This window comes from Nomascus leucogenys, chromosome 13 (assembly GCF_006542625.1).
Source record: "Nomascus leucogenys isolate Asia chromosome 13, Asia_NLE_v1, whole genome shotgun sequence".
NCBI lineage: Eukaryota > Metazoa > Chordata > Mammalia > Primates > Hylobatidae > Nomascus > Nomascus leucogenys.
The window spans coordinates 4,097,392-4,124,772 of NC_044393.1; positions in this window are offsets into that span (position 1 = coordinate 4,097,392).

Consider the following 27,381-nt stretch of genomic DNA (forward strand, 5'->3'; position numbering starts at 1 on the left):
CCTGCTCTGGCTGAGTCATGTGATCAAGAAATAAACCTTTCTGGCTGGGCGCGGTGGCTCACACCTGTAATCCCAGCACTTTGGGAGACCAAGGTGGGGAGATCACCTGAGGTTAGGAGTTTGAGACCAGCCTGGCCAACATGGTGAAACGCCGTCTCTACTAAAAATACAAAAATTAGCAGGTCGTGGTGGCACGCATCTGTAGTCCCAGATACTCGGGAAGCTGAGGCAGAAGAATCACTTGAACCCAGAAGGCGGAGGTTGTAGTGAGCCGGGATTGCACCATTGCACTCCAGACTGGGCGACAAGAGCAAGACCCTGTCTCAAAAAAAAAAGAAGCCTTTCCAAGATAAGCCACTGATGTTTTCTGGGTTATTCACTGCTGCTGCTTCTGTTAATTACTCTACTAAAATCAGCACATTCTCTGTGCTGGGCACAGGTCCATGCAACATTCAACAGCCTCATGGAAGAGATAGGAAAAACAAATATATATTTAAAAGTGTGATCAAGTCCATAAAAGACATCAAGAAGATAACATCACACACAACAACAGGGTCAACCTACCTATGTATCTGGGCTAAAGAAGGCCTCTCTGAAGAGTGACATTTAAGACAGGATGATGAATTTCTGGGAACAAGCCAAGTGTGGGGGAGAAGGGCAGGTGTTGCAGGCTGTGGGAAAATCTTGTGCAAAGGCCTGTGGGAGAAGAGAATTTGAGATTCTTTGAAAAACAGAAAGCAAAAACCATGTGGCTATGATTTGGTGCATGACAGGGCCAAGTGAGGGGGAGGAAACAGGCAGGGACAGATCCCCGGGGCTCTTGCTCTAATTTTCACAGTGCAAGGGAGCCTCAGAGGATTTTAAGCAATGGAAAGACATGGATGGTTGACTTGTTAAAGGATCGCCCTGTGTGGAGAACAGGCTGCATAGGGGCAAGATGTGAAGCAGCGAGATCAGAGAGGAGATGTGGCTGTCACCCCAGTGGGAGACAGAGGCAGCTCAGGGCAGTTTCAGGAGACAGGGAGAAGGCCACGAGCTTGAGAAGCTGTCACGTGAATTCCTCGTGCGCCACTCAGTTCTTAGGACATTCTTCCTCGCCCCAGATGCAAGGTGTGCAGTTCCATCCACCCAAACCCTCAGTGCTGAGGGTCCTGGCCCCTGCCAGCAGCAGCTAGGGCTTCCAGCTGGTCCCCGAGGTCGAGCATGTGCATCCCATCAGAGGATACTGATGTCAGGACCGTAAGGAAAGCTGAAAGGTCCAAGGGAGGACATATGGAGAAGGAAGAAGGCCTCGCAAGTGTCTCCAGAGCTCAATACCCAGAAAGGGATGCAGGGTCACCAAATACGCCTTTTCATAGACTGACCTCAGCGTAAGGACACAGGCTGCAGCACTGACCTCCCGGCATGGAACTTTCTATCTGCCATCCCTTTGTTCCCTGACCTGTTAGAACGTTGGGGAATGGCCTCCCCAATTTTCTGCATTTTCCCTTCTTTCAAACAGATTTTCTTTTTTGGGAGGTATGCTTGGCTGCACTGGAAAGTTAGCCTCAAATATGATTCTGCCTCAGTACTACTTAGGAAAGCTTTTCAAAAATACAGACTCCAGGGCCCACTGCGGGACTATGGGATCAGAATTGTTCAGGAAGGGGTCCAGAAGGCTCTTGTTTCTAAAAGCCCCCTAGACAATTCTGAGGACCAGCCACCTTAGACCGGGACCGAATGGAAATATAGATGCAGGGATGCATTCCTATCATTACCCAGAACTTGCTTTAGGGACTGCAATGCCATCCCAACACACAACACCCAGAACTGGCTCAGACATCAGAGCCAGGCACAGTGCCCACAAGAATTTCCAGTTAGGAGCTCCAGGCTCCCCAGAACTGGCACTTCTGACCAACTGGCCAAAAATCTGGCATTTCCCACAATCCCCTCGGGTTTCATAATTTGCCAGAACGAATGGCAGAACTCAGGAAACTGCTGCAGTGACAAGATTACAGTGTTGTTATCAAAGGGTGGAAATATAGCCCAGCCCAGTGAAGAGATGCATAGGGCCGGGCCTGGAAGGTTCCATGGCATCACCCTGTGGATCGGGACATGTCACCTCCAGGCACCTTGATGTGTTCACTAATTGGGAGCTGACTTGAGCCCATGTCCAGAATTTTTATTGGAGTTTCATTACATAGGCATGATTGATTAACTCACTGGCCAGGCAATTAAACTCAATCTCCAGCCCTCCTCCCCTCGCTGAGGACTGACGTCATGTTGGTCAAAGCCCCAAGCCTCCAATCACCTGGCTGACCTTTCCGGTGTGGTCAGCTTCCATCCTGGTAATTTCATGAGCATAAACTCAGGCATGGTTGGAAAGGCCCACCATGAATAACATAGATTCTGCTATCACTCAGGAAGTTTCAAGGATTTAGAGGTTTCCTCCAAGAAACCAGGGCCATAGCCCCGCCAAATCCTTTATCATGGAACCAAGAGATTTGTAACTGGACTGACACTGTCACAGAAGAAAGCCATTTCAGTCTGGCCTCCAGCTGAATCAGTTGACAATAGCCTTGAGGCCTCCGCCTCCTTGTTAGTGGCCCCAGACGCCTGGAGTAAAACAAAGACAGTAAGGGCTCTGGCCATTTATCGTGGGGTGTGGGTTCTGTGGTGATGAGAGTTGAATTGGAGGAGGATTTAGAGAACATTCTGGAAGGAGATCTGTGTGCATTTCAGGGAAATTTCCTCTTTAACTTGTGCTTCCTTCCAGAACATTCTGGAAGGAGGTCTGTGTGGATTTCAGGGAAATTTCCTCTTTAAGCTGTGCTTCCTCAGCACCAGAGTGCCCGGGCAGCTCTCCCACTTCCTGCAGGGTGGGCTGGGTTCTGTGGGTTCGTGCCGCTCCCGGATCACAGGCAGGCACAGCTTAAAAGGCAAAGGGGTGCAGGACCAGGCCACATCCTGGCACAGGAGACAATGTATACACCACAGTCTGTGACATCAATGACCATCCATCCCATAGTGGGTTCTAGGCATCATGCTTCCATGGCAACTCCAGGCCCTCCACCCCAGCCTCATTTCTTGTGACTTTCAATGGGAAACTAGAAGGAGAGAGAATAAATTTTGGTTTTTCATTAAAGAGGACCATAATCAAGGGAATTAAATTGCACTTATTTAAGGCTGTTCTCTCCCAGTCCTGAGGGGAGAGGTAATTTCACAAATTAGCCCAAGAACCCAGAGACTGAGTTAGGTCCGCCGAAGCCAGAGTCCTATTCGCTTCACTGCAGAAGGCTTGGGCCTGCACATTTAAGATGTTTTCTGCCACCCCCAACTCAGAGGACACCCTCCCTCGGGTCTTTTCAAGTCCCTCCAATTTTTCTCCAAGCAGCCAGCTCAGTCTTGGGCTCCAAGACCCATCCACGTTCAAAGCAGCAACTTTGGCCAGAAAAAAATGAAAGAAGGGAATTCTCTGTGTGAAATAATGGATTATAGATACAGCCACTCCCCCGTCACTGCCACCACTTTAAAATGAATTTCCAATTGAAAATAGCCATCGGACTATAGATAGCTTGGCGCAGAGATGGCCGGTCAGGCTGTACTCCCAGATGCCTGGGTCAGCAAATTCCAAAGCATCTACTCAGCAGTTCCACATTCTTCCAAGAAAGTTCAGCTCTCTCCCTCCTCTCAGCCCTGGGACCCAGGGGCTAGAGATGAGGGTGGCCACCCCCACCCTGTGCTGATGCCAGGCACCTCTCCCTATGAGGACTCCAGGCACTGCGTTAAGTAAATTAAATAAAACTATTTGAGCTTATTTATGGCTTGTGGGTTTTTCTGGTCAGCCTGACCTCCGTGAGCACCTCCAAAATAAGATTTCTATTAGTGAAGATGACTTCAGCATTTTTAACTTTTTTCTTGCCTCCAAAGTCATGGTTTTAATGAACAGTATCAGCGAGCGGCTCTCCCTGGCAGACAGTGGCGTTGCAGGCCTGTTGAGGCCCGGCGAGGAATGAGCCAAGCAGATTCTGTTTGCGTTAATCTTGCCAGCGCAGAAGCTGCGTCTCAGGGTAGAGCGACTACAAAACGAGCCTTCAGGCCACGAGCATCTTCCAGCAGAATCTGGGGGTGTCAAGGCTGCCAGACCCAGCAGGCATGTCCGCCCCCACGTTGGACAGGCAGGGCTCGTGGCTACCCCAGCTTGCTGCGGGGAAGGCTGCAGAGAATCCCGGCTGCAGCTGGTTCCTAACAGGCCAGGCAGCACTTCGGCTCTGCAGATTCATCGTCTTCTCAGGCACCCAGCGTGAGTGCCAGCCTTGAAAAAAATCAATCAGCTGTGGCTCTAATTAATTATAAGCTCTGAGCACCCCGAGCCTGTGCCATGAGACAGGCCGAGCTCCTCTTCCTGGCTTGGTGGAGCCCGTGGATGTGACCAGCCTCCTGCTGCAGTGTGGCTGCAAAACGCCTTCCCCACCGCCCTGGGTAGTGTGGCTGCTGCCTGACAGTGAGCAGCGAAGCCCTAACACAGGATTGCCATCAAGCGTTCATGGTGCTGGGTTCTTTGGGGCATTTATTCTGTCTCTTGTCAATGGCAAGGCGAGGCAGGGATTCATCACGTCAGGCCCTGTTCTTCCTGATTCGATTCTCTGTTTGACCTTGTCCAATCATACAAAAATATCCCCCTCTACTAGCAATTTAGGTCAAGGAAAGTACAGACACCCCTCATTGTCCGAATATTGTCAATTCCTGGAAACACTTTGGAGAGCAAATTTTCAGACATCAGGGCTTCATCCCTTTATGTGAACTGGGAAAAAATAATAATACATTCCCAGGCCAACAAAAAAAATCCCCAACCAATTTTCCAAATATCTCTTAAAACACTCTTAAACACCTATATAGCAACATGCTAAGGATGCTTGCACAATGCAAACATTTAGAACTCCTGCTTTCTGATGGGTCCACATTGGATGAACTTCTGGATGGGGATGTTCACATGCAGCATTTAACTGCACTGAATGGAGTCAGATTGGAATTATGTTTTCCTTCTACACTGTAAGGGACGTGCATAAAATGTTAACTGCACAAATGAGGTAACAGGTAAAAGACAGAAGCTAGGTTAGATCCAGCTCGGGAGCAGCAACATGGGAGCTAGAAACGGCTGGACCCCAAGGAAAGGGAGGGTGGGGAGGAGAGTGACACTGCGGAGCTGCTCTGAACAACCTGGCAGGATCCCAATGGGCGGAGAGCCGAGATGCCCACTCCGCTGCTGTGCGCCCACCCTCTAGTGGGCACCTCTACACACTTTCTGATTCTGAGTGAACTTGGGTAAAATGTTAACACATTGTTAAGGTAGGTAATTCAGATCGGGAAAAACGGGGGTGGGCGGAGTGATGAGTACTGGGTTTTCCCTCCCAAAAGGTAATTGGACAATGACTGTGTGTGACAGGGACAAATGCTAGAGGTTCAGCCCTCCTTTTCCCCCTACCCACCAAAGAAAATGTCCGGTTTGCCGTTTAGCATGTCTGACTCATGCTAAAACGTGGAGCAGAAAACAAGGCCAGAGCCGTGAGGGCTGGTTCCGTGGAGCCTCTGGGAAAGAAAAGGGCTCTGGAAAAGCTCTGGAGTGAGACCATGGGAGGGGAGAAATATGAGGTGAGAGAATTGGAGGGAAAGTCAGAGAGAGGTTTCTCCTTAAAGGGTTTGGATGAACTCAGGTCATTTCTCCAATTGCTTTGAGTGTCTGTTGCTTCTCTTAGTGGGATGCTAAGAGCAGGGCAGATGGGGCCCCAGAGACATTGAGGTTATGCTGGGACGTTCAGTTCTGTCTGCTTAGATTTAATTTGGGCAGCAGCATTCACTTTTTAAGGGTGCTACAGGTGCCACCAGAAAGTCTAGTGTTCAAAAGTGTGCTACAAACACAAGGAGGCTGAGTGCCACCACGTGCCCCGTCACAATACCTGGTTACCCGTCCACCCCAACACACCTGCGCTTCCCCAGGGCGGCCTCATTCACAATCCCTTGCTCTCTGGTGGTGTTGCAAGCACTCCATCATGAACATGATTCAACTGAGTCTTCTTAGTGTGGACGAGAAACTAAGCCCAGAGGGAACCGGCAGTTCCCCAAGCTCCCTCAGCACATGGTGAGTCTGGGATCTGGACCCAGGCAGGCTGGCTCTGCAGCCAGGCCCTTCACTGCAGCTGCCCTTCAAATAATGCCAGGCTGTGCAAACCAACCCTGAACCACCTCCTGTCACCACTCATGAGGCCTGTCCTGCCCCTGCATGGCTCACACTTGCAAGTCATTGTCAGGACTTACCTGTTAGAATCACACAACCTTGATTCTTGACCTGGTTCTGCTATGAGCCTCGCCCATAACACCCCTCAAATCTGTAGACGCCCCCACAAGCCCCAGATTCTTCCTTGTCAAACGGGGGTTGTTGTGAAGGACCCATGAGGCAGCACCTGTGTGGAGGGTGTGGTGGCCCAGGGCCCACCTGCGATCACCTGCAGCACAGGTCTCCAGCCTCTGCCTGTGGACCCTCGCTGGCCCCAGGAGCACATGGCCTGTGCTGGGCAAACTAGAAGCACCAGGAGTTCATGGCCAGGAGCAGGAAGTGGTGGTCAACACCCAGTTTTCCAGTCCTCCAGAGGGCAATTCTGACACCTGATGCAACACAGTCACTTAGACAACCCCACCGGAGAAACTGAACCCCAAGGTCCTCAGTGATGGCCTTGTTTGTGGTCACCCTAATCCCCGGCCTTGCTCCCTTCCAGGTTTCAGCCCCACTTCCTCACGGTGCTGCTGGACCACCGTCCATGTTAGCCACTTGCACCCGAATCCTCGGCTCGGGGTCTGCTTTGGGGCAACCTTATGTTAAGAGAGAAGAGCCTGGTACCTAGTAAATACTAAGCCCTCAGCCAAAGGTACGTGTGTGATATAGAGGGAGAAAAGATTCATACATACACATATGTATGCATATGTGTACCAATATGCACTTGTAAATGTGGAAATCTATATGAATGTACATGTGTTTATCTGTATGTATATATGCATGCATACAGATATGTGCATGTATGTGTATGTCTACCTGATATTTGTCTATATCCATATATGTGTATGTATGCATATAGATGTATGCATGCATGTATATGTGTGTATATCTATATTATGTGTATGTGTAATGCATGTGTGTCAATGTCAGCACATGTGTGTACATGTACATGAATGCACATGCATGTATGTGTATATAGGTGTGTATATGTGCATGTATGTGCATATTTAAATATAGCCATGCATATGTTTGCATAGGTGTATGTGGGCATGTATGTGCATATATGTATAGGCATGTGTATATAGATGTGTGCGTTTATACATAGACATGTGAGTATATATCTATGTATATATCTATATGTGTATATATGTATTATACATATATGTAGCTGTGGGCATAAGTATTTGTGGGTACATGCATGTGTACTGTATATGTACACATCTGTAAGGATGTACATTTATGTGTGTATCTGTAGGTCTATATGTGCATGTGCATGTGTGAGTGTACATGTGTACATGTGTATACATAGGTATATGTGTGTATGTATATATGTGTGTCTGTATATGTGTATTCATCATGTGTGTATATGTGTGTGCCTATGTGTGTGCATGTGTTCCCTGTGTGTGCATATATGTACGTATGTGTGTGTCCACAGGTGGGTTGTGAGAGTCACGCAGCAGGAAACAGGTGTTCCCTGACTGCGTCCCCAGAACATATTCTCTGAGGGCCTCTCAATGACTCTCTGCTGGCCTCACTTCCAGGCCCCCACGCTGGGCCTTATCCCACCTCTCCCTGCCCTCGGCTCCTTCTTTGCACAGGTTCCCATTCACCAGAGGCCCCTGGCTTCCTCCCCACACCAGGTTACCTTGGGAGGTGGGAAAGCTGGAAGAGGAGACCTCACAGCAGAGCCCGCCGACAGCTGCTCAGTGGCAGGACCCAGGGCGGCTGCAAGGAAATGAAATCCCCTCTCACTTAACAGCCTAATAAGGATTTGAACCCGAGTCTGCCAGGAATTGTCAATGTAACTGCTTTCTCAGATGTGAAGAACATGTCTGGGCTTTCAAGCATGCCCCGGGGAGGAGCCACGACAGGCTGAAGGGGAGGATGGCACGTCTTGCTCAGGCTCCACCTGCCCTAGCGTCTCTGTGAGGCCCCAGAAAACAGCACAGGCCTGGCAGGGGAGCTAGATGTGCAGATGAGAGGGGGCAGCCGCCCCACGAGACCAGCGCTTGTGGGGGAAATGATGTTGGCAAGATGCAGCCGCAGCGCAGCAAGGAGTCACTTAAAGACATTTCCAGCTGCCCTGGGCAACCTGATCCCCCTGGGAGAGGGGCCCACAGACTCAGAAGGGCTGCAACGCTCAGAGCCCAATCCTAGGGCTGCACACTTAGCCAGACAGGCTGAGCTGCATGAAACTGCTTTGTCCTTCACACTGGGCCATTCACACTCTCCCAAGTGGAGTCCTCACCCCTAATCCTGCCGGCTGGTGGCCAGGCCCAGGGCCCCTCACTTCCTCCTTCCGCCTCATGCGTTCTGCTCGGCCACCCTGACCTCCTTCCAGTTCTTCAACAAGAGGCTCATCCCCCCTCCCAGGGTTTGCTCTGGCTGCTCCCTCTGCCTGGAGTGCCGTTCCCAGCTCCTCACAGGTGCGGCTTGTTCTGGGCAGTCAGGTGCTTCCAGCTTCCCTGCCCCCCTGCCACCAGCCTCCTATTTAATTTCATTCTTGCAGCTGGCCCTTTTCTACTTTGTCTTGTTTAACTCCCTACCATTTATTTTTCTCCTCTCTCCCTGGAAGGCGAGCTCCTGGTCATCGTGGGCCTTGCATGTGTTTCTCATGCTGCACCCTTGGAGCCTAGAGGCATGGAGTAGCTGCTCACTAAATCCTCACGGAATGAATGAATGATTGACCACACCCATCACATTAAGCCTTATGGGATTATTATCAAGAATGCCCTATTTAATGATGGGGACATACTGCCCCACTTCCATCCCTGGGCCTTTGTGCACAGGCCAGAATGCCCGGGACAGACCACCTGTCCTCCCTACAGGGGACCAACTTGCACAAACAAATGGGCATCAGCACCCACTGGGAGCAGCCGTGACCCCTGGGTCCTGGGTACCAGCCACAAAGCCAGTTCTGAGTTTGTTCAGAATCCTACTTAGAATGAAGGATGCTCCTACACTAGAGGTCTCTCTTAATATGACCACCAAACACCACGGGATTTTCAAAGGTAGCTGCCACAGCCGCAGCACACAAGCTCTGTTCCTGGCTTGCTTCTGCCATCTGCTGGCCACTTGATAAAAGGCACCGGAGTTATTTTCCAGTCTCTCTGAGGCTCTTGTTTTGTGGAGGAACTCATCATCACCTTTATCTTCACAAGGGCTGCTTGGCAGACCTGTCCCGTAAGTAGTGCAACTCGGGAAGATCCTACACCCCTTGTGGGTAGGGCAGTCATCCGGTCCTGCATCTTATGACTTCACACGTTACAAACGTTAACTTGCTAAACACTCAATGTGAAACCTAGGAGTAAGGGACAATTATCTTTACTATCTACAAACAAGGATGTTCAGGCACAGAGAGGCTAAGTACATTGTGCAAAGTCACACAGCTACAGAGTTGTGAAGCCGAGATTGGAACTCAAGCAATAAGGCACTTTGATGGCAGGCACCTTGATGGGACGTCCTTTACCAACAACCACGCAAATGGCCCAGGTGCTCCTGCGACCCCTGATCCCAGGGGCTCCAGCAGAGCACCAGAGAGAGAGGGATGTGGGAAGAGCAGAGGACAGAAGAGGACACGTGCATCTAACCACTCGGAGGACAGGAGAAGCCGCGCTAGCCTTCTGAGCCGCGATCTTCCAATCAGGAGGAGGGGAGCACTGGATACACAATCTCAAGGTTTTCCCCACAGTTCTCTCAACAGGACAGAGAGGCAGGGAAGCACAGTGGTTACAGCACAGGCTTTTTGGTCAGACAGAACTGGGTTAAAGATCAGACACTTCCACTCACTCTCCATGAGTCCATATCTGTAAGCCTAAGCTTCCGTCCTCACACATGTTGATTAAAAAAAAAAAAAAAAAGGAGGCCAAGTGCAAAGCTTTTAGCATTGTTTCTGGTTCAGGGTATGGACTTCATACATGTTTTCTATCATTATAACCACATTAAAGGCGCTGAGAAGTCCTGCAGGAAGGAAAACCACTTGTCTTTATCTCAGCCATCCCCAAGCTAGCTGCCCACAGAGCCACCATGGAGCCCGCAGCTCTGTCACCCCACAGGGCCCATGTGCCTGGCCCATTCAAACTTTCCCTCGTGTGGGAGCCTCAGGCCCCACTGGAAACAGACTCAGGAGTCAAACCCAGGCCTCCTGCTCCCAGCTCCCCGCTCTGTCCTTCTGCTTCTACATCCAACTACCCCAAAAGCAGTTTCTACAATCCATAAACGAAAGAATTCAGAGACAATTCTCCGGGGCTCCCAAGACAACAGATTTAATCTGTGGCTTCTACAGTGCTTATTTGTCAGTTTTACAGACCAGAGGCAATTAAGAGTCTAAGGCTGAGAAGGCTGTTTTTAATAATTCTGTCATTATTCTCAATTTTCAGCACCACCACACATGAAAAACCCATTTCCAATCCCCTTAAAGGTGTTAAATGGTTTTTGCACTGTGTTGCAAAAGTTTGCCGTCAGCCAAACTGCTACCAAGCAGGCTTGCAGCGTCCGTTCCTGAGCTGTGGGAACGACTCGGGCGGGCCTGATCCGCTGGAGCCCAGCTCTTTCCCCAAGTGTTCAATTCCCAGCACATGCCACACGGGTCACTGTGGATTTCAGGGTGGGCTCACAGCGCTGCTGGGTGTTGCAGTCCACGCGATTTCACAAGATTCCGTGCTGGGCACCTCCACCCGGCCCAGGCTCAGCGGGATATGAACAGGAAACCACTGTTTCCTGCCGGTCAACACCCAGGAACTGATGAAATAACCCAGTGCCCAGCCCCTCTGACAGCCACGGAGCCAAGAAGAGGGAAGTGAGGCAGCATCCAAGGCGGCCCCTGCAAAGAACTAAGCAAGGCAAGTTCAAGGGGTCCAGGACTCTGCAGCAGCTGATGGGCAGCAGGGAGGAGCATTCCGTTTTCAGGGCGTTGAAAGTCCTTGAAAGGAGAAAACTTTTATGAGGAGTGACAAGGCCTGGATGCAGAAGGTGGGAGACCCCTGCCCTTAACAACAGTCATAGTTACCAGTAACAACTATGATAAAGAGATGACTTTCCGTGGCACCCACTTGCTGCCCTCTGTGGTTCTAGGCACATCACAGAGAACTCTTAATTTTCATGAGGCCCCATAAGGACATCCCTATTGCTATGATCCTTATCAATATCCTGATGTTACAAATGAGGGAACCGGGACACAGAGATGCTGAGGAACTTGTCTAAAGTCACATGGTGGGGACATAGCCTGGGACACAGCAGTGAGAGGGACAGACAGGCCCTGCCCCTGTGCACCAAGCCATCTGCTGGGGACGCAGAAGTCAAACAACTCGTGGCTGCCCTTGTGCCCAGCGCTGTGGGCAGGAGCGAGCTGCTTTGAAGAGACAGCGTGGTGACCTGCCCTCCTGGCCCAAGCAGCATCACACAGCAAGAAGGCAGGCTTTGAAGGGTTTTAAACAGAGTCATGTTCCCACGTCTGCAGTGAGAGGGCCGCAAGCCTTTGTGTTTTTCACACGGTGTTACACGGCGTTGGGGTCCACAAACCTACCTCGGAAGCTGCTCGTGGGCAAATGGACGACCACAGGTGGGGAAGGAAATTTCCCCCAAACACACACATGCTTCACCCAGAGCAGCCAAGCTGTTTGTGTGTTTGTGTGTATTCATGTGTGTGTGTGTGTATGTGTGTGTGTGTGTATGTGTGTGTGTGTTTGTATGTATTCATGTGTGTGTGTGTGTGTGTGTCTTATGCCTAATGATTCATTGAGTTTAAGGATCTCTCAGCTCCCTTTCAGCACAAATGTTTCATAATTTGGTGGTTAGCACACAGTGACCAGGCAATAAACGTTCATCAAAATGCACCAATGAGACAGAGACAGGAGAGGATGTTTTGGCAGCAGACAGACATCCAGGAGGCACAGCACACCCCATCCCCCGGCCCCAACCTCAGAGAGATAATCGGGAGAACAAAGGGCATTAGTAGGAAATGACCAAAGAGACTTACCAAGCAACATCAGACTCCCTGCAACAAGCGTGCTGATGGGACAGAGGGGGAGTTATATTTATACTTAAGAAATAACCAAGCATTCTGCATGCCCAAAGCCAGTTTGGGTTTTAAATACCTTTCATAATTTTTCTTACTATGGAGGTAATATATCCTCAGGGCATAAAATTTAGAAATTGTAGAAGAGTATTTTAAAAAATCCAACCATTGAGCAATAACCATCATAAAAATTTTACTGTCTTTCTTTCTTGTCATTTATCTAGGCTCGTACAGATATTTGGGGCCTTTTTCACAAAACTGGGAAAATGTTAAAAATATATTCTAATATTCTCTCAAGATTTTATGATTAGATTTATCATAACTATAAAAGATTTGAACACTTTTAACGACAGCATATTATTCCATTTCCATGGAATTACCGTAATGAATCTCCTACTGTTGGGTTTCAGTTGCTTCCCAATTTGAATGTAAATAATTTGGGGGCAGTTCTCATTCCATCAATGGCAGACTAGGTTGAATACAGCCGAGGTTTTGCAGGCACACACTATACTCAAATTAAAGCCACAGCCCAGAATGCTGCCCATGGAGAGATGATGCTTTCAACTGTATCAACTCTTGAAGCTGGTGAACCGTGGCTTCTCCCCTTCAGGCGCTGGCAGACCTTCTCCTCACGTTCCTGGCTCTTCGCTGGGCTGACAACTCCCTGCTTGCCCTGCAGGCCTTCCCTGAGCTCTGGGGTCTTCTTTCTGCCCCCTTCCATAGCTCCCTGTGGCTGCCGCATCTCAGCACTGACATCCTACGTGGCTCTTTGTCCACACCTACCTCCCTAGCCACGCGCCCCTCGGGAGCTGGGTCTTTGTCTTCCACATGGAAGTTCTCACTAAACACTTGAATAAAGGAATGAATAAACAAATGAATGAACAGTCTAACAAAGAAGGAGCCCATGGGCTGACCTTGCAGGGCTCTCACGCCAAATCCTGGAGGCGCCTTCTGCAGCCGTTTCTGTCTCCCAGCCAGTTCACCTGTTGCTCAGGCTGCTCCGCAGAAGTGGCGCATACAGGAAGCACGTGCTTGTTTGTGCTGGCTCCATGTTTGTTTGCATTTAGGATCACGGAGTTTACTCAATTAAGAAATAGAGTGGAGAGGAGGCGCTGCCTCTATTTGGCAGACAAAACAAAGAGAGGAGAGGGGAAGATGTCCCGGGCAGATTTCTCCCGCTTTCAATCTTAAATAAATAACCAGTTTCCCGATGCTAATTTTTCCTCTTTATGATCTTGTCCAACTGTGCACAGACAATGAGGTCTGATCCCTTGTGCTCCCAAATGCCACGTGGCAGTGAGTTTCCAGGCCACGTCCCTATTGCACCAGAAGAGCCCATGTGTGTCTTTGTGAGCATGTTCATAGTTAACCTTGTTGATCATTACATGAATGTATGTAATCCTTGCAACAAGCCTGGGAGATAGGAACTCTTACTGTCCAACTTGCACAGATGGGGAAGCTGAGACACAGAGAGGTAATGTAACTTGCTCAAGGCCACACAGCCAGCAATGGCAGAGCCTGGATTTTAATCCTGACACTCGAACTTCAAAACCTATACCTGTGATCACCAGCTAGTCCTCAAGAGCCAATGTGCTGATTTCTAAAGAAATTCCAGCACATTTCCGCCATATATAATCAGCCTGTTATTCCCAGGGAATATAAATGCCTTGGGTTTAATTTAATGAGAGCTGTTATCGGAAAAGATACACAAAGATAATTAATTCCTTAAACAATGGAAATGAGGCTGTAGTTGTGTACAATTTTGTTTTTAATTGGAGGTCTCCCACCTCTGGAAGTGGGTGTGCTAGAAAGCTGAGAATCCCAGGAAGAGAATCGGTAGGTGAGTATGGAGGCTGCATGGGCCTCAGGGTCATGGAAGGTGTGCCAGTGTGTGGGTGCCAGACCCAGAAGAGGGTGCCAAGATCACCTGGAGCAGAGCATCCAGGGAGCTGGACAAAGCTCTCAGAGATCTTTCCCTGCTTTGAAATGAGATAACCAATCCAGGGTATAAGTCCATCCTGGAGCCATGGCAGAGAAAGGACTAGGACCCAGCCCGCCAGCCCCTTTTTGAGGCTGGGACTTCTTGTCACCTCTACAGGATAGTATGATAGAAGGCGCCCCGGCACGGGGCCAACTGGCATGTAGTAGGTAACTTCTGCAGGTTCGGAGGTTTGTTTTAGCCTTCTTACCCTTTATGATAGAACCCTGGACCCCCCTGCCCCAACTTCCTATTGTGTGAATCCTGCTGGGTGGGACTCTCCAAACAAGGATCCCACCCTGCCCAGAGGGGAGGCACGTAACCTGAGCAGATCCACTGGACCCTCTTGCTCAAGGTCCCCACCTTTGAGGAGAAGACCCCCAAAAGAGTAGAAAAGGTGCCTATGTCTTCTGGCCACAGCCCTGAGGCGTCCTGGACACCAGAGTGCCTAGGCTCTGGTTCTTTCTACCTCCAGCTTCTGCCCTACATTTGTGCATCCCCTAAGCCCTTCCAGCAAACTCTCTCTCTGCTTCCCTGTTATTCTGGCTGTTGCTGACACTCAGGGCCCCTGGCAAAGCAGATGCCCCAGAGCTGGTTGTGGAGAGAACAAGCAGCATCTGAGAGAGGGTATGTGTGTCCTCTGCAGCACCCCACGCCCTGGCCAAGAACTCTGCTTTTGTTTCACTGCCAGGAGAGCTTGGGAGCATCTCTGCACCCCACTGAGCCTCTGTGTCCCCTGTAAAATGAAAACCATAACAGTTCCACAGGGCAGGAATGTGGACAGAACAAGGTAATGAAGGTGAAGTGCCAAGCTCAGAACTTGGCACCTGGCATCTGGTACAGAACAATGACGTTCTATCTCAAGAGCCCTGGGCTGGAATTCCCTTTCTTGAACATCCTCTCTCTGCAACCTCTTTGAGCCTCTGTTTCTTCAACCCTGAAATGGATGTAACAGAGCCCAACTTGAGGAGTGAGAAGCATGGGAAGTGAAATACATTAACATCCCTGATGCATGAGACACAGACCTCAGTGATTTTTTGAGATATACCAATAGAGACACAATGAGAAGTACTTTATTTTTTCTAACTGCCCTTCTATTTCTCTGGTTACATAAAAAGTCTCAGGTTAGCACTCACCTCATTAAAGACCCCATCATAATAAAGAGGGTGCAGGGCTCAGCTGGGTCCTCACAGGCAATACTATCAACCAGCATTTAGTTGTATGTTTTATGTCATATTTTGTATGATTTCTTCCCATTCCTAGAAAGTCTTACTAGTTTTCCACTTGGAAGAGAGTGGGAAATCTTACTTTTTTATTTTTTAGTTTATTTAATTTTTAATTTTTGGGGGTACATAGTAGGTATATATATTTATAGGGTTCATGAAATGTTTTGATCCAGGTGTGCAATGCATAGTAATCACATCATGGAGAATGGGGAGATTCATCCCCTAAGCATTTATCCTTTGTGTTGCAAACAATCCAGTTATACTTGATTAGTTATTTTTAAATGTACAATTAAGTTATTATTAACTATAGTCACCCTGCTGTGCTATCAAATAGTAGGTCTTATTCATTCTTTCTAATTTCTTGTACCCCACTTTAAAAATACATTTAAATAAAAAATTAAGTTGATTTAAAGAAAAATCTGAAGTAAATAACAGTATCAGCGTTAGAAGAACATGGCCAAGACCTTGAAGGTGGCACATGCTAGATGGTAGGGAGGCTGGAGATAGTGGATGTAATGCAACAGGAACATGGCAGGTGTGCTGTCAATCCAAGCTGTCATCATTATTATCATTAGCCCCAGTTAGCAGGCCTGGTGTGAGCAAAGGGGCTGGCCTGCACTCACCTCCTTCCAAAAGCTGCTACCCTTTGGAAGAATAATCGGCTCTGAGGGCAATAGGGATAATTACACAGGGGATCCATGCCACTGTGCCTGGTGATTAATCACCAGCTCTCCCTGACGCTTCCAAGCAACCCCAGCTGATGGGCATAATCAAACCCTGCAACCTGGGTCCTCCCACCAGCCATAAAACATGCCCCTTGTGGCTCAGACAGATGTTCCTTGGGTTTCAGACCATGGGAAAATAAATGGGCTAATTCATCGCTGCTCCTCTGAAAAACACAGTCCAACCCTGCAATATCCAACTCCCTGCTGGCAGAAGTCACCCACTGCACTAGAGACCCCAAGAGACAAATGGCATCCTTTGCCTGTGATTGCTTAGTGGACTCCTGGGGTGCCAGACCTAGACATTGCCATCAGGCAGAGTTCATTCTCAACCCCACCTCCAGGTGGCACTTTTCACCTGAGAGACTCAGCCCCAGCCAGGGAAGCCCTGCTGTCCTTAGCCATGTGAGCCACAGGTAGGAACTACAGACCATGTTCATAATACACCTGGGCAGGGGATAAACACAGGCGGGCTCTTGGGATGGTTTGCTTGCATAAAAATGAAAATGAACCAGGCAGAAGCCTGCAATATGAAGTGTGGCTCTGACTGGAGCTGAACAATATTTGACCCCCTCATCCAAAATGTCAACATCACCGCATCTTTCTCCTAATAGAGCTGTGTGCCTATGAGCCTTGAAAGAAGATCTGCATTATAATTTGTAAATGTCCAGGAGTCAGTATGTCAATTATCTGAGGACTCCACGGATATGATGAATGGACAGAAAGACAAGGACAAAATTGGGATCCAGGCTAGGAACTAGGAGAGACAAGGACCCTAGGGGAGAGAGGAGCAAGAGAGTGAAGGAAGGGAGCGGGAGGGCAGAGAAAGGAAGGAAGAAAACCAAGAAAGAAGGAAAAGAGATGAATCATATATTAGTCAGGACCTCTTGATTGGAAGTCACAACAACCTAAAATAAACTGGATTAAAAAGAAGTAGAAGAATATTGACTCATGGAACTAAGATACCCAGCAAACGAAAAGACTTCAGGCAAAACCGGATGCAGGTGTCGAAACAACAGTATCGGCACCCATTGTCCCTCCATCTCTCCATGCTGCTGTCCTCCGCACCTCAGGAAGGCAGGTATGGAGCAAGGCACATGCTAGACAGTAGGGAGGCTGGAGATAGCGGATGTAATGCAACAGGAACATGGCAGGTGTGCTGTCAATCCAAGCTGTCATCGTTATTATCATTAGCCCCAGTTAGCAGGCCTGGTGTGAGCAAATGGGCCGGCCTGCACTCACCTCCTTCCAGCAACTTCAGATTTTCACCACCTTACAGACCAGTAACCCAGAGGCAGGAGAGAAACCCTGCGTTTGTATCGAGTCCGCCTCCCCGAAAGACTCTCATTGGCTTTCCCAGGTCATGTACCCACTGCTGGACCATCACTGAAACCAGGAACAATGGAGTATTCTGATTGGTTAGTTTGGAACATGTGATTAACAGTCTCACTAGCAACATGGACAGAAGAGGAGAGAAGCTCCCAGCATGAGGAGTGTTCAGCAGATAGAAAAGGCAGAAAGGGAAGAGAAGGAAAATGAAATTTCCTGGACACCTGCTCTCTGTCAAGCACAATTGAAATAGTTGTTTTTTTCCAATTTAATCCTCATCATAACCGTGCCAGATACGCATTTGTATCCCCATTTTACTAGTGAGAAAATTGAAGCAATGTCAAACTTGGCCCCCCCCAGCTGTGCAGACATATCAGACACTGGGATGTGACAGATGTGGATGGATTCATGCAGCCCCACCTCCACCACACTACCCAGGACTGATGTGTTCATGAGCCCACCTGGGCTGCTGGCCCATGAAACTTCAGCTCCTACCTTGGCTGATCAGTCAGGCAGCAGCCCTGGCTCCAGTGCAGCTCATGGAATCGTCAAAGACCTTTGTTACTTTGTTACTAAGCCATCATTGGTGCACTTACTCACTCATCGTGTAAAAATACTTTCAGAGTCCCTACCATATACCAGCTGCTCTAATAGGAATCAGGAACACACAAATGAGTAAGATACAACCCCAGCCCTCAAGGAAAGACAGGCAATCAGGAAAATAAAAAACAAACATTAGTAAAAATATTCTGAAGAGGCAAATGCAGGAAGATCTTGATTATGAGGAACACTCCAAAAATTTATCTACTTTTGGGGGGTCAAACTTTCTAGATAGCTAAGGCCTTGGGTTTTTTGTTTTTTTTGTTTGTTTGTTTTTGTTTTTTTTTTTTTTGGTTTTGTTGTTGTTGTTGTTGTCGTTGCTGTAGTTTTTTGAGATGGAGTCCCACTGTGTCGCCCAGCCTGGAGTGCAGTGGCATGATCTCGGCTCACTGCAACCTCCACCTCCCTGGTTCAAGTGATTCCGCTGTCTCAGTCTCCCAAGTAGCTGGGACTAGAGGCACACACCACCATACCCAGCTAATTTTTGTATTTTTACTAGAGACAGGGGTTTCACCCTACTGGTCAGGCTGGTCTCGAACTCCTGATCTCAGATGATCCACCTTCCTTGGCCTCCCAAAGTGCTGGGATTACAGGCGTGAGCCACCGTGTCTTAGGTCTTTAAGAATAAAACTGGCTACAGTGAGCTATAATTGCACCACTGCATTCCAGCCAGGACGACAGAGCAAGACCTTGTATCTAAAATAAAAATAAACATAAAATAGTGAGGGTCCTTCCAGGGTAGAGATATTTCTTAACTGTAGCACATACTTTTCCTGAGTACCTGAGTGGCATCTGCTGCACCCAGTGGAACCTTCCTTGATGACTTAGGGTCTTCATGGTCAACATGAGTGATGTAATGAATTGAGTGGCCTCACAGTGGACCTGGCTACCCAGGGGCAAGTACTGGAAGCACTGGGGGAGAGGCTACATCCCCATGTGGGTGAGATCTTGTAGGTAGATGGAAAAGAATGCGGGATTCTGCCGAGATTCTCAACAGAGGGTGATTCTGTCCCCCACTGGATATTTGGCAAAGTCTGGAGACATTTGTGGTTATCAAAACTAGGAAAGGAGAGGTCACTGCTGGAGTCCAGTGGGTAAAGGCCAGGGATACTGTTAAACATCCTACAATGCACATGATGGCCCCCCACAGTAAAGAATTATCCAGCCACAAATGTCAATGGTACTGAGCATGAGAAATCTCAGGCTACATGGAAATTGGTTTGTTGACAGTTTGAAGAAATAATCCAAGTAGATGATTTAGCTTAGTGTATGGCAAATAAGGAGCTGTTAAAATGTATTGAAATATTCGCTGCTATTATCTTCATCACCACCATCATAACCATTACCATCATTATTATTATCATAATTTTTTTTCTTATAAGGACACTTCCAACCTCCTGTATTCCACTTGGGCAGTGGTAACAAGGATTGCTGGGTTCGACCTGCATCGTCAGAGCACACACATTGTTGTTCCATCACTGACTCCTGAGATGAGTTTCAATGTGTTACCCTGGTCCTCCTAAGGAGCTCAAGATGCTCACCTATAAAATGGGCAAACTGCCATCCTCTTCATATGATGAAGACAGAGGTTAGTGCATGTTAAGTTTCCTGCTGTGAATTACTTTGAATGTCACGATGAAAAGCCAGGTTATACATCCGGGAAAGTGGATTCCCATATTCCTCCATGGCTGTCAGTTTCACTGCTGGAAACACCACAGCCGTGACCCTGCCTAACCTTCAGCTGCATTCTTCTCTTGCAATCCTCCAGCCCTTCAGCATCCAGGCAGAATAACTGCCCCCCGCCCGCCCCGTGCAACACACGTAATCTCTGTGGACTATCTGGCCCCTCCAGAATATTTCCGAAGATTCTAAGAAGTGGGAGAAGGAGGCCCTGGGCTTTCCAATGGTCGCCTTGCCGGTCTTCTTGCTTTGCTCAATGTCACTAGTGTCTTATTTCTATTGTGGCTGCTCCATTCTGTCCCAAATGTGACAGCACCTCTGTTTCTTTTCCCAATATACCACCTGGTACAGTTTACACCAGGTGAACCTTACCTACCAAGTTAGTGGATATAAAATCTCATGACGAATTGGAGTAGGAGGGCTGTAGAGAGCATGATGAAGGCAGATCAGGGCAGAGAGCAGAAAGCAGCTTCACACCAGATGCCAGAAGATGCCCAATGATGCCTGCTCAGCCCCTCAGCCACAGCCCATCGTGGGAGCCCCAAGCTGCTCTCTCCGCCAGTGCCAGCCCACCCTGCCACCCACTCTCACACAGGGCCCATTCATCCTTGGGACCCTGTGCCCTGCCTCAAATCTATCTTCAGGGCCTACTCCAAAGAATTGTGTTCAGAAGCTGCTTCTCAGAAGACTGAGAAGTGTAAACTACAATTGAGGAGTATTTCTATCTCAAAGAGTGAAAAACATTTCACACTGGAACATGGGGGACTCGCATCTACCTTATTGTGCAGAATGATGTGGCTTTCTTTGCCAAGATTTCCCCATTCCAGGCAACACTATATACTTTACCTCTCATGACAAATAGGCCTAACAAATGTTTTCCTAGCAGAATGTCTATTTTGTTAGGCAATAAATTTTCCTTCCACTTCCTCATGCAACCAGCATGTGTTATGTCTAGTTTTTAAAAGAGGAACTTCTCCTTGTCCTGGTGCACTCTCTTTCAGAGCTACGTCACTGTGGCATCCGCTTTCCACTGGGAGCAGTTCTGATCCCCTCGGGCCAGCCCTCCTCCTGGGACACTTCCCAAGAAGCTGCTAATCCCCTTGATCTTAGCCACAAATCCATCATCTACTGGATCGTTCTTCTTGGAAGGCATTCAAAATGTGATACATTTTAAAATCACTTTTCTTTGGTGTCCAGTAACTTGTGGGTCTCATAGAGCTTATTCAAAAGCCAGTAGAGGCTGTTTGTTTTCCTTCTCTTTTTCTATTCAAGATGGCTTTAAAGCCTTTCCCCGAAGTAGAAGTAAAACTCTTATGTGTATTGTACCTTCGACTCAAACTCCATTCTGCCATACAACACCAGAATTTATTCATCCTATTTAACTGTAACTTTGTACCCATGGCCAATCTGTCTGGATTATCCTCTTCCTCCTACCTTCCCCAGCCTCTGGTAAACACTATTCTATGCTCTACTTCTATGAAAGCAGCTTTTTTAGAATCCACAAATGAGTGAGACTATGCCTTATTTGTCTTTCTGTGCCTGGCTTATTTCACTTAACAGATGTCCTTCAGGTTCACCCATATTGCCACAAATGATAGGATTTCGTTCTTTTCATAGCTGAATAGTATTCCATTGTGTGTGTGTTTGTATGTGTGTGTGTGCATGTGTGTATGTTTCTTTGTCCATTTATCCATTGCCAGACACTAAGGTTGACCGTATCTTGGCTATTGTGAATAGTGCTGCAATGGACATAGGAGTTTGAATCTCTCTTAGATATACAGATTTCACTTATTTTAAAGAAATATTCAGTGGTGGAATTTCTGAATCATTTGATAATTCTATTTTCCATTATTGAGAAACCTCTATACTGCTTCCATAATGGCTGTACTAATTTGCCTTCTCACCAACAGTGTCTAAGTGTTCCCTTCTCACACATCCATGCCAGCATGTGTAACTTTTTGTCTGTTTAATAATATAGTCATTCTAACTCGAGTGATACCTCACTGTGGTTTTTATTTGCATTTATCTTATGATTAGTGAAACTGAGCATTTTTTCATGTACCAATTGGCCATTTGTATGTCTTCTTTTAAGAAATGTTTATTCAGATCCTCTGGCCATTTATTAATCTATTACAGTCATCCCTCAGGGTTTCAGGACCCCCCTCAGATGCCAAAATCCTCCAACGTTCAAGTCCCACAAATACTACATTTTCAATCCACGTTTGGTTGAATCCATAGATGTGAGAGCCTCAGAAAGGGAGGGCTGGCTGTATTTGCTTTTTGCTGTTAAGTTGTTTGAGTTCCTTATGTATTCTGGATATTAACTCCTTGTCAGACTTACAGTTTGCAAATATTTTCTCCCACTCTGTAGGTGGTCTGTTTACTCTGTTGATTATTTCCTTATCCTCTCAGATCTAGAACAAGACAAAGATGCCTACTTTCACCACTTTTATTTAACACAGCACTGGAAGTCCTAGCCAGAGCAATTAGGCCACAGGAAAAAAAAGAGAGGCCTCCAATTTGAAATGAGCAAGTCAAATAGTCCCTGTCTGCAGAGGACATAATTGTGTATGTAGAAAGCCCTGATGACTCCATCAAAAAAAAAAGAAAACTGTTAAAACTAATAAATTCAGTAAATTTGAAGGATACAAAATCAACCTATAAAAATTAGTAGTGTTTCTACACACAGTAGTGAACATCTGAAAGAGAAATCAAGAAAGCAATCTCACTTATAATAGCTGCAAAAATAAAATAATCTACTTAGGAATACATTTAACCAAGGAGGTGGAAGACTTCTACAATGAAAACTATAAAACATCAGTGAAAGTAATTGAGGAAGACACACATCAATGGAAAAATATCCCATGTTCATGATTTGGAATAAATAATATTGTCAAAATATTCATACTACCCAAAGTGATCTACAGATTCAATGCAATTCCTATCACAATGCCAGTAACAGTATCCACAGAAATTTTTCAAAATCCTAAAATTCATATGGAACGACAAAAGACGTTAAATAGCCAAAGCAATCTTTAGCAAAAAGAACAAAGCTGGAGGCATAAAACTATCTGGCTTCAAGATATAATACAAAGCTATAGTAAGCAAAACAGCATGGTATTGACCTAAAAATAGGTCAATAGAACAGGATACAAAACATGGAAGTAAATCCACACACTTACAACCAACCAATTTTCCACAAAGGCACCAAGAATACACATTGGGGAAAGGAAAGTTTCTTCAATAAACGGTGCTGGGGAGACTGGATATCCACAAGCAGAAAAATTAAACTAGACCCCTATCTCTCACCATACAGAAAAACCAACTCAAAATGGATTAAAGACTTAAATAACTTAAATGTAAGACCTGAAACTATAAAACTACTAGAAGAAAACATAGCCATAGGGGAAATGCTCCATGTCATTGTTCTGGGCAAAGAATTTTGGATAAGAACTCAAAAGTATAAGAAACAAAAGTGAAAATAGACAAATTGGATTACATCAAACTAAAAAGTTTCTACACAACAAAGGAAATCAATTTTCATTTTCTTACATCAATCAAAGTTCACCCCATTCCTGCTATGGGGTTGATGGGAGGTGCCAGGCCCTCTGGCTCTCCAGTGCTCACCTACCTGGAACTGCTACTCTTCCCCTCTGGGAAAAGACTCGGGGAAAGCTTGCCTATGGCATGGTCATAGCTCCCCCTTGACAAGTGTAAACCAGTGGTTCCTCATCTTTAGCATGCATCAGAAATTACCAGAAGGGCTTGTTAAAATACTGATTGCTGGACCACACTCCCAGGATTTCTGATTCAATGGGACCTGATAAATTTTTATTTCTAACAATTTCCAGATGATGCTGATGTTGCCAGTCCAGGGACCATAGACAATAAGTTATGTCAATAGTTCCAAACTACCTCAGTGGTGTTTAGACTTTTGAAAATACAAGCATCATCAGAGTTATTAATGATGAAGATTTTAGATCATAGTCATCAAGAGAAATAAAATGTAAGCCACATATGTAATTGTAAGGTTTTTAATAGCCACGTTTTTAAAAATCAAAAGGAAGCCATGAAACCAATTTTTAAGATATACTTTATCCCAATATATTCAAACTTTTATCATTTCAACATATAGTCAATATCAAAGTGATTAATAAAATATTTTCCTTATTTATACCAAATTTTCCAAATCAAGTGTGTATTTTGCTCAATGCACTTTCAGATGCTCCATAACCACTGGGGCTCATAGCTCCCATCCCAAACAGTGCCGTTCTAGGGCCTTCCCTTGGGAAACTCTAGAGGCTGCTCTTCTAGAAAGTCCTCCCTGCCTCCCTCCTGCCCCTGAACTTCCCTCCAGCACCAAAAAATTCATAGCAACTTTCCCTAATTCAGTGCTTCTCAACCCTAGCTGTGCACTGGAATCACTTGAGGGACTTTAAACATCCTGAGGCTTGGGCTTCACCCATCTGTGTTCTGATGTCAGTGGTCTCTGGTGTAGCCCAGGCAATGGGATAGTTTTAAATCTCTCCAGGTAATCCTAATGTCCAGCTCTAGTCATCTTGTGGAAGCTCCCTGACCCAGCAGGACTGTTAGCTCCTGAAGACAGTGCTCCTCACCTCCTGGAACCATGCAAGAAGTTCTCAATCACAGGCCTCATCCAGATCTGCTGAGTTCAATCTGGCATTTTTATAAGATTGCCAGGTGATTTCTCTGCATATTGAAGTTTGAGAAGCACTGCCTTAAGGGGAGCAATTAAGAAATTAATTGGGCAAATGTTTCGCATTGTCTATGAGAAAGCCAAATACATCTTCTCTACCCTCCACACTGGGAGCCAGGCCGAGTGAAACTCCTCAGTAGAAGGATGGAGGTTGTGCAAAGGGTTCTTGGAGGGGATGTGGCTCTGACTCCAGTCCAGCCGTTATACTTGCTGTTCTATGTTTGGAAAACCACTTGCCCTCTCTGAGCCTCAATTTATATAGCCATAAAATGAGGGAAATGGGCATAATAAAAATGATAAAAGTCTAGTTTACAGATGTGGGGAAAGGAAAGAGAGATCAGACTGTTACTGTGTCTACGTAGAAGTAGACATAAGAGACTCCATTTTGTTCCGTACTAAGAAAAATTCTTCTGCCTTGAGATGTTGTTAATCTGTAATCCTACCCCCAACCCGTGCTTGCAGAAACATGTGCTGTGACTCAAGGTTTAGGATTTAGGGCTGTGCAGGGTGTGCTTTGTTAATCCAATGCTTGAAGGCAGCATGCTTGTTAAAAGTCATCACCACTCCCTAATCTCAAGTACCCAGAGAGATAATCTACTGCGGAAGGCCGCAGGGACCTCTGCCTAGGAAAGCCAGGTATTGTCCAAGGTTTATCCCCATGTGATAGTCTGAAATATGGCCTCGTGGGAAGGGAAAGACCTGACCGTCCCCCAGCCCGACACCCGTAAAGGGTCTGTGCTGAGGAGGATTAGTAAAAGAGGAAGGAACGCCTCTTTGCAGTTGAGATAAGAGGAAAGCATCTGTCTCCTGCTCTCCCTGGGCAATGGAATGTCTCGGTGTAAAATCTGATGGTATGTTCCATCTACTGAGACAGGAGAAAACCGCCTTAAGGCTGGAGGTGAGACATGCTGGCGGCAACACTGCTCTTTAATACACCAGATATGTTTATGTACGTGCACATCAAAGCACAGCACATTTTCTAACCTTGTTTATGACACAGAGACATTTGTTCACATGTTTTCCTGCTGACCCTCTCCCCGCTAGTACCCTATTGTCCTGCCACATCCCCCTCTCCGAGATGTTAGAGATAATGATCAATAAATACTGAGGGAACTCAGAGACCGGTGCTGGGCAGGTCCTCCGAATGCTGAGCGCCGGTCCCCTGGGTCCACTTTCCTTTCTCTATACTTTGTGTGTCTTTCTTTTCTCAGTCTCTCATCTCACCCAACGAGAAACACTCACAGGTGTGGAGGGGCAGGCCACCCCTTCATCAGAACCATTTTTCTTGGTTAATAGTTTTCAAAAATCAAATAGGTTTCTACCATTTAAAAAAGGGAATTTGACATAATATCCCCAAATTCTAGTTTATCCTAAAAAATTCAGAGATCTGGCATCCCCGGGTCCATATTTATTCTGGCAGACAGTTAGGTAAAGCAGTTAACTCTCCAGATGCTCACAACTTCACCCAGCCCCACCGCTCATTACAGTACTCACCTAGCCCAGGAGAAGGTTGAGTTTGAGAACTTGTACTGCAGCAACAATATCTAAGCTGGAACTGTGTTTCCCAGAATTCTTTCTGCTGTATGTTTCCAGGCCAATGTTGGCCACAAAAGAAACCTGTAGTGAACTGGAAGGCAGAAGTGAAGGTACATCCAATAGGCTCAGAAGGGCTGGGCGATGTTGAAGCACCTGCTCCGTGTTGCTGATTAGGGGCCAGGCCTGCAGCTCTTCCAGCTCCAATGAGTCCTGGGCCAGGTGCGCGAGCAGAGCAGCCTCCCGGCAGCTTCCTTCTGAGGGTCACCTGTGACAGATCTGGGTTCTTCTTGTCCCTTGTGCATTCCAGGTTTTCCTTATTCTCCCCTACTTCCTGTCTCCCAGACTCTCAGCCCTGCTGATCTATGGTCAGTTCAGGCCAACCACCAGGTGTGGAGACAACAGCCTTCCATAGACTTCTTCACCATCTTCCATACTTGCCTAACGTATAACCCTAGAAGAAATCTCTAGCTCCAAATCACTCACAGGGATTGATCAGGGAAGCAAAACCTTTTATCAACACAGCCCTGGACTTCACAAGTCTGCAAAGCAGCGATTAAATTTTGTAGTCACAGGTCAATGTGAAATTCACCTGAGAACTCCGGGATCCCTCACAGACAATGCAGAACATTTTGCCCAATGGATTCAATAGACCAGTGGGTCTCAAACCTTAATGTACACATGTATCACCTGGGGATCGTGGACTCTTTTTGAAATGCAGATTCTGGTGCAGCAGGCCTGGGGTGGGGGCTCAGATTCTGCATTTGTAACAAGTTCCCGGAGAATGCTGCTGCTGCTGGTCCAGTGACCGCACGTTGAGTAGCAAGGTGTTCAAAGGTTCATGAACCCCTCATAGAAGACCTCCCCTAAGGTCTCTCCTAATTATAACGTGTAATTGTTTGCCCGGTAGTTTGGTTGAATAGATTGCCCAAACTGAGAGGCAAGTCTGGGGTGGCCTGAGCAATGTCTGCTAAACCTCATAATAAATTTTCCCATGGATCCCCACAATGAAGCTGCAATGAGACAGAAAGCCCCTCGCACCATGGGCTTTGCAGCTGTTACAGGACAGCCCAGCCAACTTTGGCCAGCACAGCCTTGCTTCTGGAAAGGAGATTCTTGCCTGCCATGGGCAGGGAGTGAGTTCAGACAAAGACCTTGGCGATGGGGTACTCTCTCCCCAGCACCCACCTGCCACCTGTGGTGAAGCAAGGCCTTCACCTTCTTCACTTTCTCGTTGAGTTATACAACCCAGAGCCTACCAGATTGTGGGTTTCTGTGGACTCTGTCATCCCTATTTACCTTTTTCTCTAGCTCCTGGTCCTTCCTGATA